The 22,239-nt window shown below is 42.2% G+C and overlaps 1 non-coding gene across 1 annotated transcript; it reads left to right on the top strand.

Moving 5' to 3' along the window:
• Positions 1-1,595: 1,595 nt before the first annotated feature.
• Positions 1,596-1,701, top strand: LOC145625909 (small nucleolar RNA R71). The gene has a single exon (XR_014110803.1). It is a non-coding gene; the product is annotated as a small nucleolar RNA R71 (small nucleolar RNA).
• The last annotated feature ends 20,538 nt before the right edge of the window (positions 1,702-22,239 follow it).

Genomic DNA, 22,239 nt, shown 5'->3' with positions numbered 1-22,239 from the left:
CCTAACTTAAATCTTTGATAAACCGAATATGCCATTAAGCTAACACTAGCTCCTAAGTCACATATGGCATTATCAATTTGCATCTTGTTAATGGCACAAGGGATAGATAAGTTTTCATGATCTTTCAACTTGGGTGGCATCTTGTTCATTATCACTACAGTTTCGGTCAAGTTGACCGTATCCACCACATTACAAGTCCTCCTACCACTCAAAATGTCTTTGAGGAATTTTACATAGTTGGGCATTTGGGTAACAACTTCAGTAAAAGGTAGAGAAAGATGAAGTTGCTTAAGCATGTCAAAAAATCTTCCAAATTGTTCATCCAACTTATGTCTCGTGAATTTTTGTGGATATGGAAGCTTGGGTTTCACAATTTCTTTCTCTACTCTCACCTCTTTATGTGTCTTAATCACAACCTCACTCAAAGATGCACCATTTCTCTCATCCTCTACCAAGACCTCCTTGGGAACCTCCTTAGTTCCTCTCTTCCTAGGAAAACTCTCCTCAAGAACCTTACCGCTTCTTGTAACAATAGCATTCACGGGTCTCTTTGGATCTAAGCCTTGGGAAGGTAAAGAAGAAGGACTAGCATGGTCTTTCAAAGCATTGGCAAGTTGAGAAATTTGGTTTTCAAGCATATTATTATGAGTCATCACCTCATTGAATTTCTTGTCACTTACGACCATGTAGGTGCTCAACAACTTTGTTTGATTTTCAATTATTTCCTCCAACTTAGTCCTAGAAGAGGAGGATTGTGAATAGGAATAATCAACTTAATTGAGTCATTGGAGCAAATCCGGGTGGAGGGCCTCTTTGAGCATTATTTATAAAATTGTCTCTCCCTTGATTGTTCCAATTACCCCTATTTTGATTTTGACCATAACCTTGATTATGATTTCCATAACCTTTGTTTTGATTACCATAATTTTGGTTTTGATTTTGGCCACTATAACCTTGATTCTTATAGTTCCCTCGACAACCTTGGTTCTTATAACCACCACCTTGGTTATAATTGTCAAAATTACCATGGTTTTGGTAATTCCTATTCCATTGACCCCTTTGGTTATCAAAATTTTGCACATTATTATTGTTTGACACAAGTTCACTATCATTATTGTCAAAATCATCATTACTCTCCGGAAAAGCATGAAGGCAATTACTAGAATCATGATCATATGAACCACACACATCACAAAACACAACCACTAGGCATGTTGCTAGAAGAAGGAGGGGGATGAGATTTAGAAGGAGTACCTCTCCCCTTAAATTAGGAGGGAAGACTTGGAGCTTGGGAAGAAGAACCCTCCAATTTTTCCTTTATTGCACTTACTTCCTTCCCCAAGTTTGCCATTTGTGAAAAGAGATTGTTAATTGCATTCAAATGATCAACCGAGTACACCGAAGAACTACTCTTGCTAGTTAATTCTCTCTCACCATCTTGCCAATCTCTATAATAATTCAAAACATCCTCAATGATGTCCACCACTTCTTCTTCCGTCCTATTCATGATGGGACCTCCGGCTCCTCCACCTAGGCATGACTTGCCATTGGGACTTAGGCCTCCATTGAAAATTTGAATAATTTAATAGGTTGGAATCCCGTGGTGAGGACACTCTCTTTGATACTCCTTATACCAATCCCATGCTTCATAGAGGCCCTCACTTGGATTTTGTTTGAAACCTTGAATCAAAGCTCTTGCCTCCGCTGTTTCTCTTTATGGATAGAAACGAGTTGGAAATTCCTTTGTAACCTCGTCCCATGTCGTTAGAGAATTAGGCTTAACCTCCTTGTCTAGACATTCTAAAGCACGCCCAATAAGAGAAAAGGGAAAGAGCTTGAGGCGGATGAATTCTTGGGAAACTACGTCACCTTGATAGTATTGCAATACTTTTCAAACTCCTTGAGATGATTTAGCAGGCTCTCATGCTTGGCTCCACTAAATTGTCGCCTTTCTATCAAAGTGATCATAGCCAGCCTAATTTCAAAATCATTTGCCGGTGTTGTAGGTGGAGCAATTCCACTCTCACATCTACATGCTCCTGGAATCCCTAATTCTTTCAATGCCACTCTCGGATTCTCTCCCATTCTTGCTTGTTCCTCTTGTTGCGATTCTTCTTCGCTTGAAACGCTAGAGCTAAAAGATTGCCTAGCAACCCTTAGTTTTGTAATAGTCCTCTCGATCTCCGGATCAAATGGTACAAGTGAATGACCACGTGCTCTATGCATACAACTCATAGGAAATGATTAGTAGCCCGGATACAAGTGTAGCCTTAAAGAGGAAAATCTTTTTGTTTTTTTTTTAGAATGAAATAGACTCAACAACTATAACAAAGCACTAATGTCATTCCCCGGCAACGGCGCCACTTTGACAAGGGGTAGAACTAGGTTGTTATCTAATTCTCCCTTGGTCAAACTAAATTTGTAAATGCTTAAAAAACCTTATACTAGTACCTGGTAAATCAAGGGTCGAACCCAAAGGAATGAATCGGAGCTATGCTATAGTCTAATGTTAAGCTAAATTCAAGAAAATCAATGGTTGAGTTTTGTAACTAGAATAACAAGAATCAAGACAAATCTAAGAATTCAATCAATATGCTAAACACTAGGGGTATAGGTTCCACATGCAAGCTCAACAATCATGCTAATTAATAGATCGCTCAATTGATTCAAACATTGCAAGGGACAAACAATAGTTGCAATCAAAGGAATTCAAAGGTTATCTCCTATAAAAAAAAACTAGGGTTCACTATGAATGGCTAACAAGGAGAATCACAATCAAATTCAATCAATTAAAGCAATTCTCAAATCAAGGGTTCATGTCATTGAAATTTGCAATGCAATCTAGATTAATCTTATAGGTTGATCACTCATAGTCTAATTAATCAATTGCACAACTATGTCAACCAATTTAATTGAAACAATTCAATCAATCAATGATCATCAACTAGCAAAAATCATCAATCAAGCATGCTTCTCCTTCTCCCTAGCAACTAATCTACTCACTAATCATGGTGAAATTTAAAGCCAAAACGAATTCAATCACAATCATATTAATCTCAAGCTAAATCAAAAGGAAATACAATCAATCAAAAAATTTTCAAAACTAAATCAAAATCCAAACCAAACATTCAAGCATAAAAGAAAATTGCAATTGAAATAAATTCAAAGGAAAGAAATCTCACAAACTTTCATTGATATGAAAAAGAATTCCAAACTTGATTGAAGAAGCAATGTTAAATTACAAATCAAATCCAAAGATTACAATCTCGACTTTCACTCTAACTTCTCTCTAGTTTCTCTCTCTAAAAACTAAGCAAATGAAATATTATCTAAAAGTTAGCCTTCAAAAGGATTCACAAGAGTATTTATAGACAAAGAAGAAAAACTTATCGGTCGCGCCCTCTCAAAGAAGATCTCGCGGGCGCGTAGAAATGGGTACGAAACCCATAACTAACTCCACGGGCAATCTGGGCAAAACCCGTGCCCGCTGGTACTATAGCCCGCGCCCGCGACAAAGCCACCCGCGGTCGCGGCCGCGGCAGATGCCCTATTCCAGGTGAATCATGAGGGTCGCAGTCTCTCTATTTGGAGCGGTCTCTCCAGATTCTTCGCGCCCGCGGCTAAACCGCGGCTAGGGCGCGAAGAGTTCCTGCCCAAAATCACCAAGTTGAAGCACTTAACCCGCGCCCGCGGCCCTCAGGTCCCCCGCCCGCGTCAAATAGAAGATGCGGAGCGCCCTCTCCTAGCCCTCTCCAAGAGGCTTAAATCTCCTTTGCTTAGCTCTTTTTTCTCCTCTTGAATCCTTTGCGAAGCTAAGTCCTTAAGCACCTACAAGAGAAACCAAATAGAGAAAATAGAAGAGAAAAAGAGCAATACAAAAGGAAAACACGAAGGAAAGCACATAAAGGAAAGTAAAACACGAAGAAAGAAGAAATAGAGAAACTAAAGGAGAACTGACCAAAATGATAAAAGAAAAGCATGAAAAATGTAGTGAAAATATCCTAAAACACTACCCTATGAGTGACATAAATGAAACTCATCATGAACCACCCCCTAGGCATGTCCCCGAAACTATTTGGGACATGCAGAGTATAGGTCAGGTCATAAGTCACGTAGAGCAAAACTAGGGAGACCTTAGGAGGATGTAGGTTCCTTAGACCAGAGAATGGGGTATGTTAAGAGGAACCAGGGTAGGGCCCTCTTTCCGATGTTTGAGGACTATGCTCATCGTGGTGCTATTCCCAACGATGCTATTCACTCAGACTGTTACCAGCAATGGTATTTACACTTAATATTCCTCTTTTGCCGGCTATGGCCAAGACTTTCCTTTAGGGATGAGGGGGAATGTTGACCCTTATTATTTTAGTGGTAGCTCTTCTAGTGGTGCAGGTGGCAATGGAGGAGGTTTTGGAGCAATGGATGATGATAGTGTGGATTAGCCATGATGGGCTAAATTCTGAGTCAATGAGGACATTGTCAGATTTTAGCTTGGGAAAGATTTTTTTATGTAAGTATCTTTCTTCTTCACTTTATTTTATTTTTGGTGTGTTTAATATAGTTTTATTGTTTTCTATTTTAGATTTATTGCTTTGAAAGAAATTGAAAAATACAAAAAAAAAAAAAATAGAAAAATAAGAAACACAAAAATACGATCTAATGAATGATAAATTATGCTTCCATGTGCCCCTTACATACATAAAAATTTTTTGATTCTTGGTATATGATGATGAGTATTGTGGATAGGTTAGCCATGATTTGATATTTGATTGTTTGGATGCCTTAACATGCATCAATATTGCCCAACTACTTGTGAATATAGTGCTTGACTAGTTGATTTGGTTAGAAATGTGTGTTAGTTTCTGATATGTCAATGAATATGAGTATTTGTTTGTAACTTTGAGTAGTGTTTATATGGCTCATTATTATGAATATTGAGGAGGACGAAGGCGTTGTTCTTTTAGGTGACCTTCAGAGACAATTAGATACATTTGTTCCCTTCTTTCTACCCAAGTTGTTGCCTTAACTTTTTGTTGTTTATTAGCCACATTATAAACCGATATTTCCCCATTGGTTACTAGTCCCAAGCTTGGCTTGGGGAAGCTATTAGTGAGTGAGGTGAGGGATTTTGTGGTGTGCTAGTTATTTGCACAATTTAGGTGGTGTTGAGAAGTTGTTTGTTCTTGATTGTGGTTTATTTTTTATGATTTTGAAAGTTAAATTTATCTTGGAAAATATAAAGCATGATGTTGAAAAAAAAAAAGAGAAGTTCAAAAAAAGAAAAAAGAACCTGAAAAAATAAGTGAACTTTAAAAGAAAAAAAAAAAAGAGCAAAAGAGGAAAAAAATTGAATAATGTTTGAATGTTCTAAGAGAGGGTTCAAAAGAACAAGAAATATTGAGTTTCAATGAGAAAAAAAATTTCAACTGTTAATTATTTAAAAAAAAAACTGTTTGGTTCACTCAAGTTCTTAATTAATAAATTGTTATGAACCAAGTCTTAAGAGTTAGGAGTTATTGATTGAATTGGATGTTTGGTGAACTTTTGGTTGAGTTGATTAGTGTTAGAGAAGGTTTATTTGGTCATTATCTATTTTGACCTTGTTCTTGATTGTAGAATTTCGTCTCCCTTCAGCATTATTTTTCTCTCACATTTTCCCAAATATTTCCTACCTTTTTCTCGAGACTTGCATTACAAGCTTTAAAGACCTTCTAACCTTTGTGCATAGAGTGTTGTAAATGTGAAAATAGTTGCCTATCAATGTAAAGAAAGATTTAATATATTCAGAGTCGACTATTCAGGTTGAGTGAATGTCTTTCAATTCAAACACACGAGTGCTATGAGTTGGGAGGGCATTGTTCACATAAAGGGGTTGGGACGAAGAGCGATCAAGCACATCGTTTACTCGCCACATAAATAAGAATTGAGTGTGTGAGCAGTAGTCTTGTATTCTATATGCTCTTGTGCTTTGCTCTATTTAACAATTGTAAGGGAGAATGAGTAGTTGGATGGATTTGATTGGTTGGCTTTGATGCATACTTGTTAGATTTGCGTTGAATTAGTTATATTTGGTTTTATTTATTTGGGGTAAAGAATATTTAATTTTTCATTGATGAGCTCTTTGCTTTGGAACAAGCAAAGGTTTGGCTTGGGGGAGTTTTACATGTTCATTTTATGTGGTGATTAACCCCCGTCCCTTGGTCATAATTTGGAGTATTTTTTGCTCTTTAGAGCCATTTTTATTACTAATATGTGTTTTATAGTGTTTTTGTAGTTTTGGTATTTTTTATAGGAAATTGTAGGTTTTGAGCATTTTCCAAGATTTATTTGGAGCCACTACAAGCATTTTAGAAGCACGACTATCTTTCATATCCTAAGACCGATTAGAGCCGTCAAACGGGGTATTAAGTGCTCGGTGTAGAAGAAACGAGGCAATGGACCAAGTAATCAAGCCCCAAGGAGGAGATACGAGTTTGGGCCAAGTTTAAAAGACCAACAAGAGTCCAAGCCTTGCCCATGAGCTCCGTTCGACCGGATGGAGCCTAGCCTGAAGGCGCGCTCGACCGAGCTAGGCAGAAAAACAAGGAACACTCCTTCGCCCAAAGGCGCGCCCGGTTGGGCGCGAGAGAGGAACTCTCAAGAAAAAGGTGGGCACGGCCGGGCGAACACCGCCTTACCGGGCGCGTGTTTTAGAGGAGACTTTTGATGATTTTCGTCAATTGTAGTACTTAGTTTCTAATTAGAATTTTTAGCCTGGTATAAATACGTTTTGTTTAGCTTGATACAATTATCTCTTTTCATTAGCTAAATTCTAATACTTACTTTTATGTTTCAGATATTTGTCTTGTTTTCTTTGTCTACAACTATTGGTTTATGTAATTCATTACTACCGTTTACTTTGATAACAATTTCTTCCCTTTTTATTTATAGTACTTTAATTTCCTTGATTTATCATGTCGTTTTTAGATTTATTTAATGTTATGCAATTAGATTAGGCTTGGTTAGTTGTATGAGTTTTGCAATATTGATTCGAGATTCGAGAATGAGAATTAATGTTTAGGCATAGTTTGAATACGCAGATTAATTTATAAATGGTTAATTCAAGATTCGAGAGATACGATTTAATATCGGTAGATTAATTTTGAATTGTAATACGTAGCAAAAGCCCTTTACGAACTGATTAATTATTGTATTGGTGTTTGATTGTTATGTATTACCCTAGAATATTATTTATTGGTGAACCTATACCCTAGGCTTTGTTTGATTGTTATTCCTAAAATTCTTAATCGCTTTAGTTTATTTATTTTCTGTAGGTTAACTCTTCACAAAAATAAATTGGTTACTTAATAATTTATATTACTTTAATTAATTAGGAATACAAAGACATTATTTCCCTGTGGAATCGACCCTACTTTCCTATCTATTTTTGTTGGAGAAGTTAGGTAATATTTTTATTAGGTGATACGACTTTAGTCTCACTACTAAAAAAAGTAGAATAGGGAACACAAAATATAGAGCAATTAGGTAGGATAAGTGTTCTTTGCAACATATAGAATGCTTATCTTTAGCAAGCGTTGTGTTAAGTAATAGATAAAGAACGATGAGAAATCTAACCGTTCTTTATTCGTGTTAAACAAAATATTAATTTATTTTCAAAAAATTACTACCTCCGTTTCATATTATTAGCAACGATTTGACATAATGTAGACAGGAAAAACGTCTAATCGTTACAAATAATATGTAACGGAGGTAGTAATTTATTTTAATAAATTATTACAAAAAATTGCACTCTTCCAATAGCTTCAACCGTCAAGTACTTTTCACGTACGTAGTACTTGTGTATAATTTTAATTTTTTTAGCTTTTTAAAATTTTAAATTTATGGAGCCTTTTTTAAAAAAATTTAAATTTTTGGATGGATTTTTTTTGGAAGTTCCTTTATTACTTCGTAATATTAGTATTAGGGCATGTTCATATTTACTTATTTTCAGTTCAGTTCAGTTCAGCTCCAATAAGTTCAGTTCAGCTCCGCTCCAATCAGTTCAGTTCAGTTCAGCTCCGCTCCAATCAGTTCAGTTCATTTCATTCACCTCAGTTCAGTAAATATGAACATGCCCTTAGTATTAGTATTACTTTTAACAAACCTAACCTATTCCTTTCTTAAGCTACCAGTTGCCTAACCTTCCTTTTCTACTATGATATCATGATCTCTTCCACTGAGGTGGCCTGTGACTTAGTTTAGAGATTTTCAATCCAATCTCGAACCAATACTCGATGAGCACCTACTTCGTCTCTTCTTAGTACAGTTTTATCAAGAAAAACTATCTCTACTCATACAACCATCATCTTCTCCAAATTTTAATCCCTTTCGTAATTCTCCTTCCTATAAATTTGTATTGAATTTTAATTTTTGTTGACTAATGAAGATATTTTAAGTCAATGTTGTTTGAAAAACTTGAGAAATTCTGGTTAAAGTATGGAGTATTTATTTTCTACGATGTTCATTTGATAAGTTAAAGATATAATTATTAATAAGCTAATTGTGCTTGTTTTGGGGGTTTTTGTCCCTTGGGAGAGTTACAACACTGAGACTGGATTCAACAAAGGATGTCTGTACCTGCAAAGCAAACGGACCGCCGGATGGTCGGGGGTCCGCCTCCGAAGATTAAGTTAGTAAGCGTTCGGTAATAAAACGTGCGAAAATAAAGTTATCTGCTCGGATTCCAAGCTCAGGTAAGGTGTGATAAGTGACGTATTGTCTCGTATTGCGTGTATATTCTCCTCCGTCATAAATGTAAGAATGTCCCTATTTATAGGGTCCTTTTGAAAAGTGTGCCCCTCCTAGGATCTGGTGACCTAGGAATTAGGTCACGCCGTTTTGCGGCGCCTCGGGATTTGGGCCTTTGAAGGCCGCCATCCCAGGGGCAATGCCTGAGTGACACGTGTCACTGAACCCAAAAGGTTTTTGGGCACCTTTTGGGTGACACGTGTCGCCATCTGGATGGTCCATGCTGGATCATCAGTCTGCGTAGGATGGAGGAGTGTCCGCCCTCCACGTGTCATCATTCCATAGGTCCAAATGGCACCTCTTTGGAGAACACGTGGCGCTTTCTGATTGGGCAACCTGGCCGGGTATAAAATACCCAAATCAGTGCTAATTGCTCTTCAATGTCTATTATATATCTTGAGAAATATGATTATATTTTGTTTTGCACAATACCCGTTTGATTGATTGAATTTTTAGATGTTGCAGATCAAGAATCTATCTTTGATTCAATCTCCACGGTATGTGTCCCCTTTGTCTTTTTGTCTATATGACTATATGGTTTTTTTTTTTTTTTTGTTAGGATCTTCGATTAATTAGGTCCTTGATAGAACTGATTTTCGAATTTGTATGTTGTGATTTTTATTATAATCTTGATTTTTAAGTTTGGATTGAAAGTTTGAAACCCATTTGTGTCACATGATATCAAATTATAATTATTTTTTGTGTTACATATGCTTCAAGATCTTGTTCAAGCTACAAATTGGTATTATGAGGACTTTGATTTGAATACCCATTCATGATAATCTGACTAAGGTATTTTTATACTTGTTTATAACTATATTTTTTCTTTTGAGTTTCAGAACATAGATTTTGTAGGGTTTTTTATTTAATGTTGGAATTATTTTATTCAAATAAGAATGTTTACTTATATTTAAAGTTACTGTTGGAGGGAAAATTTTTTTTAGGGTTTTACCCCCCTATAAATAGTGAGGTTTGACCCCCCCCCCCTTGGATTCACATCTTTGCGAATCTTTGGAGAATCTTGGACTTTTTTACTTAAAGAATCTCAAAATTCCCTAAGCGTTTTCACTTTTCAAGCATCCGACACTCGGCCAACTGTCCGATCGTTCTTCAGTCAACCAAGCGTCTTTCACCCTTCTTCTAAAGGTAACGCCTTTTTTTTTTTTTTTTTTTTTTTTTTTTTTTTTTTACTCTTCATTTTTTCTTTGTTTTTGAAAAAATGGTTACCCAATCGCATGCGGCACGACATAGGATAGTGATCAGCCGGTCACCGGGGACGGCTGAATCTAGAACTAGCAGTGCCGAATGCTTGGCCAAGGACCCTGCTTTGCGAACTTCTCCGAATCCGACCGTTTCCGTGTCTGTGCAGGACACTATGGCCAGAACCAAAAGAACAGCAAGACAAAGTAGCTCCGATGGAATTTTCTACCATTCGGATGGGTCGACTGTTTATTCAGACGGCTCAATAAGGGTGCCTCGAAGTGAGCTGTCGGAACATCCTGACAGCCCTTCTTATCTTCCTCCAACCCCCACCTATTACCATTCGCCCACATCTAGTGGAACTCCCAGTGATGGAATCCTGGAGGAGGCGGATGAACAATATCAACCCGGGCCTTCTGGACAGGCGCCGGAAGAGGGTCTAGGGGAGGACCCTGCTGGCACCAGTCGGCGGTCCCCTAGCTCTGATGAGAGCTCTGATGACGAGTCGGCCTCGTCATCTTCTTCAGAGAACGCCTCCATAACTTCAGAGGAGGCAAGAACGAAAATAGATTCTACAAGGGAGTCCGTGGCGGTGGATAAGGGGGAAAGCTGGGCCGAGCCGAACGCTTCCAGGCGCTTGGAGAGAGCCCCCTACTATCATCATGTTCCACCCAGCAGGCGGAGCTCCATGACATCCAACCTTGCCAATTTTAGGCGCAAGGTCGTTCTAGGCTATGGCTATACTTTGTCGGTCCCTAATGAGGGCGACACCATTACCTGGCCGAGCCTGGCCAGCTATCAGGACAGAGCATTCGGCTGCTATGAAGCGGCCTTCCAAGCTGGCCTCCGCTTCCCTCTCCATCCGGCCGTGGAGAGGATCTTGGATGGATACCAACTGGGTATCTGGCAACTTGTACCCAACTCCTGGATTAATATTCTGGGGTACGTTGCCGCATGTGAGATGCTGCAGGTGGAGGCGAGCTTTGAAGCGTTCGCCCACATGCACTATCTGAGCAGGGCACCTGCTAGGGGCGGTGAGGGCTGGTACACCTTGACCACTTGCAAGGGGTACATGATGGTTGTTGGCAAAGAGAACAAGTGGAAAGACTGGAGGACTAAGTTTTACATAGTCAAGTCTTCCGACAGCCGCCTGAACCAAAAGTATAACAGGTAGAATAAGAATCCACCTCTCCTAGCAGGCAGGAGTGCATTGCCGCCTCTTCCTAGGCGGGCAAAGGAGGAGATCATGGACCAGGGGTTGTTTACCGTGTCCGTGTGGACAAATAATGAGGGGGACAAGGAGGTCACCCCCCAATGCTATCTCCCTTTGTACAAATGGTTTGAAGAGGGAACGTTCTTAGCCGCCTGTGGGCTAAGCTCTGAAATGCCAAGAGGTAATCGGCCGTCTGTTTTATATGCAATTTCATTTTGCTTTTCAATACTTGTTTGATGGTGCTAACACTTGTTCATTTTTGCAGACAAGGCAATGGAGAAGCTCTCGGCCACAAGGAAGCCGGCTGTATCTGCTACTCGATACAGATCGAATGTCCTAAACAGGGCAGAGGCAACCACCCACACCAAAGTGGATGAGCATAAAACTGGCGGCACCCCCAAGGTGGGAAATTGTTATACTTATCATTTCTGACCAATGTTAAATTTGTCCGAATGATTTCTAACTTGTTTTATCTTGTGTTGATGTAGGGTGCCCCTACCAAATCTCCCTCAAAACCATCCGACCCTAAGATCCAAAAGACAAGGGCGGGTGATGTGAGCGCATCCGGCAAGGGCGGCCGGAAGCACATTGCTCACAAGCCCAAGAAAGGCCCAAACGCCTCTTCTCTCGAAGCTGATAGGGAGATCAGCAAACCGGATGTTCAGAGGACATCGAAGGGTGGCTTTAAGCAACCCACCACTGCTGTCGGCTCAGCAGGAGAGAGGAGGAGTCTGGGGAAAGAGGAGGAACCAAAGGACGACGGTAAAAACCATTCACTTTTCTTGTTCTTCCATTTAGATATACTTGTGTTATTTTTCTAACTTTCTTTCCTTCTCAGTCCCTGTGCAGAGGCCGACTGTAATCTAGATGGCCAAGTCCATGCTGAGGGCGGTTGATCCTGACGACAAGGCGTCTGTCAGAGGAGTCGGCACTCTGGACTTGGATGGCATCTTGGAAAACTTTGTGAGGTATGAGTCTTAACTTAAGCAATTCAATTCTTTTTTTTTTTTTTTTTTTTTTTTTTTGCTCAAGTCTTTATCCGCCTGGTTTTAACCATTCGGCTCTTTTTGCAGGCCATGCTGCGCGTCCAAGGGCTCAGGCAACCTCTCAAGGAGAAGTCCAAAGAGGTAACAGCCGCTAAAGCTCGGGCCGAGTCCGCCTTGGATCGAGCTCAATTTGGTATTGCTCGAAATGAGTTTCTGACGCTTGATATGATGTATTCGCAGGCGGAAGCCAATATGCAGGTGAAGAAGGACCTGGACTCAACCCGCCTGCGCATCACTTCCCTTAAGAAAGAAATCACAAATCTTAAGGAGAAGCTCGAGCCTCTTCAGGATGCCAAGGAAGAGGCCGAGAGAGCCAAGCAGAAGGTGGGCCGCCTGGAGCAGCGCCTCACCAACCAGGAGCATCAGCTGAAGACCAAGTTTGAGTCCGTGGCTGAACAAGAGAGAGAGAGGCTCTTGTTAAGCAAATGATGAGCGACTATGATGCCATCATGCGGGACACTTGGGCGGCTGTGCAGCCGGACTCGGACAATCAGACTTGGAAATCCAAGTTTGATGAAGCCAGCAAAGCATTCGACGCTCGCCTTCTTGAAGAGGCTGAGAATGCAGCTAAGGATGCTGCTGAGGCTGAGGAAAGCTCTGGGTCCGACTCTTCTGGGGAGTCGTCCTCTGGTGGAGAGGAGGAAGATCAGGTGGAGGGACGAGAGGAAAATGATGAAGAGCAGCCGAAGGACAACAGGCCGGCTGCCAATGAAGAGGCTCTCCCCTGATCACTTAAGCTTATTATCGTTTCTGCGGCCGAATGACCATGTACTTGCTTTTCCGACCTGCGTGCCGAGTATTGATGTATCTTTACCGACCGTGGGGTCGGGTACTTTGACAATTTCTCTGGCTATGCCAGAAACAATCTCAACCAGTCGTCTGTTGGCGATTGGTCTTTTTAATTTAAATCATTCGGCCATTTGGCTGAGTTTATTCATACTGTTGTCCTTTGCATTTTTGAATTTTTCATTGCATGTTTTTGGCTAAATATTATAACCTGTATACCATGCGAATGTTCTTGCACCTGGACGGATGTCGAGTGGTTTCGGTTTATTGGATTGATTGACTTAGAAATTATTGATACTTAGAAGAGTATTCATGGTTTCTAAGTCAATCAATCACTATGGTGATTGCCCCAAACCACTCGGCAGACGTCCATCCAGAATTGGAAACTTAAGGTTTCATTCGGCCATTGGCTCAAACAAAACTCAAATTTCCAACTTAGCAAATTTCGCTAGGAAAACTTCCGCCTGTTTTGCCCCGTGAGCTAAAAACAGGCGCATCCGGCCATAGGCCTCTTTGAGATAAGATAAGTTTATAACTTAGAAAATGTTCTTTAAAAATAATTGTCCGCCTGTCTTGCCCCAAAAGCAAAGAACAGGCGTCATCCGGTCAAAAGCCTCATTAGGTGCTTAAGTAGTTAACTTAACTCGTATATTAATAAGAATGTTCCGCCTGCTTTGCCCCTTGGCAAAAACAGGCGCATCCGGCTTAATGCCTTATTAGCCTCTACTTATAAAACAGTGGCCATTTTCGAGCTGTGCTAGAACAGTTAGAAATTTCAGGCCTGTTAAGTTTCACTTTCGATTAAAACAAATGACTGCGAATACTGCCTTAGCATTCGGTAGGGCCGCTTGTTATATTTGTAGAGCAATGTGCCACCCAAATGGGAGATGCTTCTCCTCGACGAATTCGCCCGAATGGACGTCGCCGGTTATTTGACTCATGTTGGAGCAGACGGCCATACTCATGTTGGAGCAGAATGTGACCATTCGGTCTCTTTTTGTTTTTTAATATCCGGCCATCGGCCTCATCATTATTTTATCTGGACTTAGGCCTCTTAAATGGTTGAGTAAATATTTAGTAAGTGTCGATATTAACTTAATGAATTTCGTAGGAACGACCGCTCTAGAGCAATTGGCTCTTTCAGAAGAATTGGGGTGTCTGTTGTTGGGACAGACGCTTTCCAAACGCATTGGCCGTTTGTATTTTGTACAGGCGACACTAAGAAACTTAAATAAAAAGACAAGTTGGGAAATGAAGGCATATTCTCATTAACAAAACTTGAGATAACAAAATTGAGGTTTTTACATTCGTACTTAGAAGTAGTACCTTTTCAAGTTGTCTACATTCCAAGTTCTAGGCAGCTGCCTGCCGTCTGGGTCTTCCAGGCGGTAGGTGCCGTCTCTTACTTCCTCATAGATTCGGTAGGGGCCTTCCCAATTTGGGGTTAGCTTTTCCTGCTCATTCGCCCTACCGACTGCCTCCATTTTTCGTAACACAAAGTCCCCCACTTTGAGAGGACGCTTGTGTACTCTCTTGTTGTAAGCTCGCGTCATTCTCAGACGGTAGATCTCATGGCGTAAGGCAGCATTGCCCCTACGCTCTGGAAGTGAGTCCAATGCCAGACGCATGGCCTCCCAGTTAGCTTCCTCGTCATATAACATGACTCGAAGAGTCGACTCATAGTGTTCAATGGGCAGGACAGCTTCTGCACCATACACCATGAGAAACGGGGTTTCTCCTGTTGCCCCTTTAGCAGTCGTTCTGATGGACCAGAGGACGTGTGGTAATTCATCCACCCAGAGACCACCAGCCCGTTCAATTTTCCTTTTAATCCCGTCTGAGATTAACTTGTTGAAGGCTTCGACCTGGCCGTTTGCTTGAGGCCGGCCGACTGATGCAAAGAAGCTTGAGACCCCCTGGTCTCCCAGCCAAGTCTTGAGTTGAGGCGTCTCAAATTGAGGACCATTGTCAAAAACCATAGACATGGGCACCCCGAAACGAGTGATTATGTTCCTCCAGATGAAGGAAATGACGTCTTTAGTCTTGATGTTTTTGACTGCCTCCGCCTCTACCCACTTGGTAAAGTAATCCACAGCTACCAGTATATAGCGCTTGCCGCCTGGTGCAGTTGTATATGGCCCCAGAATGTCCATGCCCCATTTGGCAAAAGGTATTGGGCTGTGGATGGCTGTCAGGTCTGTAGCCGGACGATGGATGAGCTTGCCAAATTTTTGGCACTTGTCAAATTTTTTTACCATTTCCATTGCATCCGACTCCAGAGTTGGCCAGAAGTAAAGCCGCCTGGCCTTGGCAGCGAGGGATTTGCCGCCTATATGGGAGGCGCAGAATCCCGAATGCAACTCTTCGAGGACTTCCTTACCCTTCTCTGGGGTAACACACTTCAACAGGGGTTTCAAAAAACCAGCCCTGAAGAGTTCTCCTTGTCGCAACTCGAAGTTAGCCGCTCGTTTTTTCAGAACAGCCGCCTCCTGTGGTGAGTCAGAGAGCGTGCCGTCTGCAAGATAGGCCCGGATGCTGTCCATCCAGGTTGAGCTTCGGTCAAGAGTTCCAATGGGGTCTTCCTCAGATATACTTCTTCTTTCCATGACCTCTCAGAAAACTCACCGAGGCGTTTCATAGGAGGCGGATGATGCCAGCTTGGACAGAGCATCCGCCTGATTGTTCGAAGACCTGGGCACTTGAGTTAGATGGAATTCTTCAAGTGTCCCAACTTCACTCTTGACCGCCTGCAAATATTTTATCATGGCCGGATGAGTGGCCTCGTACGTTCCATTAACCTGGAGTACGACCAGTTGCGAATCAGAGCAGGCGACTATCTTCTTTGCCCCTGCCGCCTTGCAGTACCGAATGCCGGCCAGCAGGGCCTCATACTCGGCCTCATTGTTAGAGACCTGGAACTTGAACCGTAGTGTGTATTCGTACTTATCTCCTTCAGGAGACTGACAGATAATCCCTGCATCACAGCCGTTCACAGTGGAGCTCCCATCCACATACACTTTCCAAACCTGGTCTGTATTGTCCGGTACAACCGGCCTTGTCATTTCGACAATCAAGTCAGCGAATGCTTGTCCCTTTATTGCCTTCCTTGGTTCGTAAGTGATTTCTAATCCTTGCATTTCAATCGCCCATTTGAGCATTCGTCCAGAAGACTCCAAGGTTGTGAGTGGCCGTTTGATCGGTTGGTCAGTATAGACTTCTACCGCATGCGCCAAGAAGTAGGGTTTAAGCTTCTTGATGGCCATGTAAAGGGCAAGGCCGAATTTCTCAACCATGGGGTACCGAAGCTCCGCGTTTCTCATAACATGGCTAATGAAATACACCGGGAGCTAGATGCCGTCTCTTTCAGCTAAGAGAACGGCACTGAGGGCATGATCAGAGACGGCTAAGTACATGAAGAGCTTCTCTTTGGGCAAAGGGCTGACAAGCCTCGGCAAAGAGTGCAAATGAGTTTTCAGCTTTTGAAAGGCCGCCTCTGCATCATCCCCCCATTCAAAGTTTGTCTTCTTTTTGATTGCCTGGAAAAAGTAGAGGCACTTGTCGCCTGACCGACTGAGGAATCTCCCCAAGGCCGCCAGACAACCTGTTAGTTTTTGCACTTCCTTCACAGTACGAGGCGACTGCATGTCGATTACCACCTGTATTTTCTCAGGGTTGGCCTTTATTCCCCTTTGGTCAATCAAAAATCCGAGAAACTTCCAAAACTCAACGCCAAAGACACACTTTTTTGGGATTAGCATGACCTTGTGCCGCCTGAGTGTGGCGAATGTTTCTCGAATATCAACAAGATGATCCGCCTGTTGTTTGGATTTGACTATCATGTCATCAATGTACGCCTCTACATTCCTTCCAATTTGATTAATGAAGACAGTATTAATCATTCGTTGGAAAGTAGCAGGCGCATTCTTCAAACCAAACGGCATCACCGTGTAACAAAACAACCCCTGATCAGTGACGAATGCCGTCTTTTCTTGATCTTTTTTCCACAGGGGGATCTGATGGAAACCTGAATAGGCGTCCATAAAACTCATCAGGGCATGTTCGGCTGTTGAGTCGACCAGACTGTTGATCTTAGGCAATGGATAGCTATCCTTTGGACATGCCTTGTTGAGGTCTGTGTAGTCAACACACATCCGCCAAGTTCCATTCGGCTTTTTTACTAACACAACGTTAGCTACCCACTCAGGGAAATTGCACGGCCGAATGAACTTGGCATCTAACAGCTTTTTTACTTCGGCAGCTGCCGCCTGACTTCTTTCTTCGCCGTGATTTCTTTTCTTTTGCCGGATGGGCTTCTTTTTAGGATCCACGGCGAGTTTGTGGACAGCAAGATCCGGGCTGATGCCTGGCATCTCCTCCACTTCAAAGTCAAAGATGTCTTTGAATTCCCTCAGCAGCTGGTGAAGGCTTTCACCCAGCTTTGCAAAGGCAATCGTCCCCACCTTAATAGTCCGCTCTGGATGGCTGTCGTCCAGAGGGATATCAATGTGTTCACCAGCAGGCTGGGGACGGAGATCATCCGACCGTTCCCCGGTCAGTGATTGCTATTGTTTTTCTTTTTTGACCACCACCAGCTGATCAGTCTTTCTTTTCTTTCCGGCTGGTGGGGCCGACTGTTCTTCCTCGACATCGTTGAGGTCGATTGTTTGCTTGCCCCGACCGGATGCTACGGCCGCGGGCTTGACGTCCGAGAGGTAACACTCTCGAGCCGTCTTTTGGTCCCCATTAAGGGAGCCGACTGTTCCATCATCCTTCTCATACTTGAGTAGCATGAGAGCGGGGATGATGACGGCCTTACACTCATTAAGAGTGGGACGGCCAAAGATGAGGTTGTAAGCCGTGATCTCTTCAACCACTAGGAAACGGATGGTCATGTGCCGACCGTCTCCCCTGCTTCCCAGGCGGACAGGTAGGTCAATTCGTCCGATTGGATGCACAAGTCCTCCCCCAAACCCAACAAGGGTGTGGGTGACCTCCATCACGCTATCCGGTTTGTACTTGAAATTGGATAAGCATTTGAGGCTGATGAGGTCAGAGGAGCTTCCTATGTCGATCAGAATTCGGCCAACCAACTGGTTGGCAACCTTGCACTCAATGACAACAGGGTAATCATGCGGCTGACGGACTTTGCCTCTGTCTTGCTCGGTGATGACAACTTTAGGGAAGGTGGATGCGCCTGCTGCATCCCCTTCCTCAACAGAGTTGACCATCTTTCTCAGATGGTCCTTGGTGCCCCGAATGGTCGGGCCACCACCGGCAAATCCGCCTGCTATGGTGTATACCGGATCTTCATCAGTTTCGGCACTCACAGTAGGCAGGGGAGTCTTTTTCTTGGACTGCCTCGAATTTGCCTTTGAAGTCACTTTGGACTTCACATAGGACTTCAGCTGTCCTTTGTCGGCCAGACGGTCGAGCTCCCGCTTAAGACTGAAGCAGTCGTTCGTGTCATGGCCAACATCCTCATGGAAATGGCAATGCTTGTTTTTGTTCCGATTTTCAGCGGAACCTTTCATAGGAGTCGGCTTTTCAAGAGTCAGCCGATCCTTAATTTCCAAGAGGATGGAGCAGCAGTCCTTGTGGAATTCGTACCTTGGGACGTACGGTTTCCACTCCTTTTTCTTCTTCTGGGCCGGTTGATCAGAGTTATCAATGGCCCAGATTTGCTTTTTCTTTTTGCTCTCTTCTGACTTAGGAGCCGGCTGAGCAGGCCGACTCTCTTTTTGCCGGTCGGACTTCTTATGGTCCGACTGCTTATTGGAGGAGCAGAGTTCGGTCGCCTGTATATAGGCTTCCGCCTCTCGCAAGGCTCCTTACAAAGTAAAGATTTGTTTGCGGACAAGTTCGTACTTAAAAGTAGACCCGTCCTTCAGACCCTTAAAGAAGTCTGTGAAAGCGACCTCATCAGACAGCCCATGAATCTGGATTCGGACCAGATTGAACCGCCTGACGTAGGAACGCAAGCCTTCTCTATCTCCCTACTGTACATTGCCCAAATCAAGACTTGTCTTTTTGGCAGGGATGTTCATAGAGAAGTTTGAAGCAAACAAGAACGCAAGCGTCTTGAAGCTATTTATGCAGCCAGCCGGCAGATTGCCAAACCACTGCTGGGCTATGCCCTTCAGGGTAGCTGGAAAGCAACGACACCATGCGGCATCATCCAACCCCTGTAAATACATGAGGTGGGTGTATGCTAGCAGGTGGTCTTCTGGGTTAGAGGTCCCGTCATAGGCTCCAACCAGAACGTTTTTAACTTTAGCCGGCTGTACGGCTTCAGTTATTTCCTTGGAGAAAGCAGAGGGTTGATCTCCAAGGTGTTGCAGCCTAAGCTGCCAGTCCATCGGCTGATAGCCGTATGCCGCCTGTCCTCCATAGAGGGCAGGTTGCATGTAAGGTAAAACTGGCGCCTGGTACAATGGTTGTGCCATGTACTGGGCCGACTGAATCATATGAGGGCCAGACTGAACCCGTTGGATGCTTGCTGGAGTCTCATGTACAGACTAGGAACACCTCACAGAGGTATTCCGAAAGCTATCATGATAAGTCGACGTTGAAGCCGACTCTGATAGGTGGGTTCTCTTCTCCTCAATGTATTGCCGAGCGTCAGAGAACGTCTTCTTGCTACCATCCGGCTGTATGTGCCGGATGGGTTTTCTTGTGCTCGTTTCTGGGAAACGGAGCCGAGTAAGGTCAAATTGGGGCCGGGCCTTCTCCTTAGGGGCAGGATGAGGAGTTGGTTGACGGTCCCTGACCGAATTCTGTTTGCTAGCTTGGGCTGGTTTCTTGGCCGACTGCTCCTTTCTAGGAGCAGGCGACTTCTTTGAGGCGAATTGTTTGATTTCACCCCGGAGGCTGCTCAGGAGTGTCATTAGTTCATCCCTAGTGACGGGAGTTGATCCTGCCGCCTGGGAAGGATCAATCGGCCGCCCCGAGGGCTTCTTTGGCTGACCGGCAGTTTTGCTTGGTCCTGCCTGGTCATGGTGACGCTCCCGCCTCTCCTTACTGCGGATGCGTTTAGAGATGAGGGATCCATTTGGATCCACATAGGTTTCGACGTCAGCGTCGTCACCTGAGTCATGATCTATTTGGACCAATACGTCTTCTGGAGGCCGATCGGCCTCTGGGTTCGGTACAGGTACTTGTGAAGCCAATTCAGAGGTACTCTCCCCACAGACGGCGCCAAATGTTTTGGGGGTTTTTGTCCCTTGGGAGAGTTACAACACTGAGACTGGATTCAACAAAGGACGCCTGTACCTGCAAAGCAAACGGACCGCCGGATGGTCGGGGGTCCGCCTCCGAAGATTAAGTTAGTAAGCGTTCGGTAATAAAACGTGCCGAAATAAAGTTATCTGCTCGGATTCCAAGCTCAGGTAAGGTGTGATAAGCGACATATTGTCTCGTATTGCGTGTATATTCTCCTCCGTCATAAATGTAAGAATGTCCCTATTTATAGGGTCCTTTTGAAAAGTGTGCCCCTCCTATGATCTGGTGACCTAGGAATTAGGTCACGCCGTTTTGCGGCGCCTCGGGATTTGGGCGTTTGAAGGCCGCCATCCCAGGGGCAATGCCTGAGTGACACGTGTCACTGAACCCAAAAGGTTTTTGGGCACCTTTTGGGTGACACGTGTCGCCATCTAGATGGTCCATGCTGGATCATCAGTCTGCGTAGGATGGAGGAGTGTCCGCCCTCCACGTGTCATCATTCCATAGGTCCAAATGGCACCTCTTTGGAGAACACGTGGCGCTTTCTGATTGGGCCACCTGGCCGGGTATAAAATATCCAAATCAGTGCTAATTGCTCTTCAATGTCTATTATATATCTTGAGAAATATGATTATATTTTGTTTTGCACAATACCCGTTTGATTAATTGAATTTTTAGATGTTGCAGATCAAGAATCTATCTTTGATTCAATCTCCACGGTATGTGTCCCCTTTGTCTTTTTGTCTATATGACTATATGTTTTGGTTTTTTTTTTTTTTTTTTTTGTTAGGATCTTCGATTAATTAGGTCCTTATAGAACTGATTTTCGAATTTGTATGTTGTGATTTTTATTATGATCTTGATTTTTAAGTTTGGATTGAAAGTTTGAAACCCATTTGTGTCACATGATATCAAATCATAATTATTGTTTGTGTTACATATGCTTCAAGATCTTGTTCAAGCTACAAATTGGTATTATGAGGACTTTGATTTGAATACTCATTCATGATAATCTGACTAAGGTATTTTTATACTTGTTTATAACTATATTTTTTCTTTTGAGTTTCAGAACATAGATTTTGTAGGGTTTTTTATTTAATGTTGGAATTATTTTATTCAAATAAGAATGTTTACTTATATTTAATGATCGTATGTTTTTTTTTTTGGAACATTTACAACTATAAAAGAAAGTGAGAAGAGAAGATGTTAGAAAACCTTAAGAAAGAATGCCTTTTTTTTTTATTAGTTTGTTCCTCTTGTTATGATTTTCATATTAGAAGTACAGTTCTTGTAATGTTGTTTGTTATTTTCATGATATATTTATTGTAATTATTTGTTTAATATTAACATATATTCATTTTTAAGTTCAACTCAATAATGTATTTCCATATTAATAGCTAGAAATTAAATATTGTATTTATATAAATAAAAAAAAAACACTCTTTATTAGGAATTTTTTTTATTATTTTTTTTTTAAAAAGGAAGCATTAGAGAACGCTTATCTGACTTGACCTTTCTCTTTAGTAATTTAATATACAAAGGTCAAGCACCCTAATTGTTCTTTATTCCTTCTTTATTTTCCGATTATAACTAGGGAATAGAGAACGACTGTGTCAGATGACCGTTCTCTATAGTTGAATATACAAAATACATGTATGAACCGTTCTATATACTTTACACATAGATTAGCAGAAGAATGGTCTTAAGGCGTTTTATAAGGCCTTTTTTAACCGTTCTATAAACTCTTTTTTGTAGTAGTGCATGTTAATGATTTGTATCACGACACACCGATATTGTTCATTTATTTGTAAGATCACCTTTTCGATTCTTGCTTAATATTTCAATACTATTTGTTTTAGAATACTCCATTTTTACAACAATTTGAAAGCAAAATTATGTTTATTGCTAATAGTATTATGAAGTCCCTTCCTGACCTCTCTAAGTTGGAACTTCATGATGGTAACAACTATAAGAGATGATCACAAAAGTTAC

This window comes from Chenopodium album, chromosome 3 (genome assembly GCF_948465745.1).
Source record: "Chenopodium album chromosome 3, dcCheAlbu1.1, whole genome shotgun sequence".
In the NCBI taxonomy this organism is placed as follows: Eukaryota; Viridiplantae; Streptophyta; class Magnoliopsida; order Caryophyllales; family Amaranthaceae; genus Chenopodium; species Chenopodium album.
The sequence above is the reverse complement of the archived record's forward strand: the minus strand, read 5'-3'. Positions and strand labels throughout refer to the sequence as shown.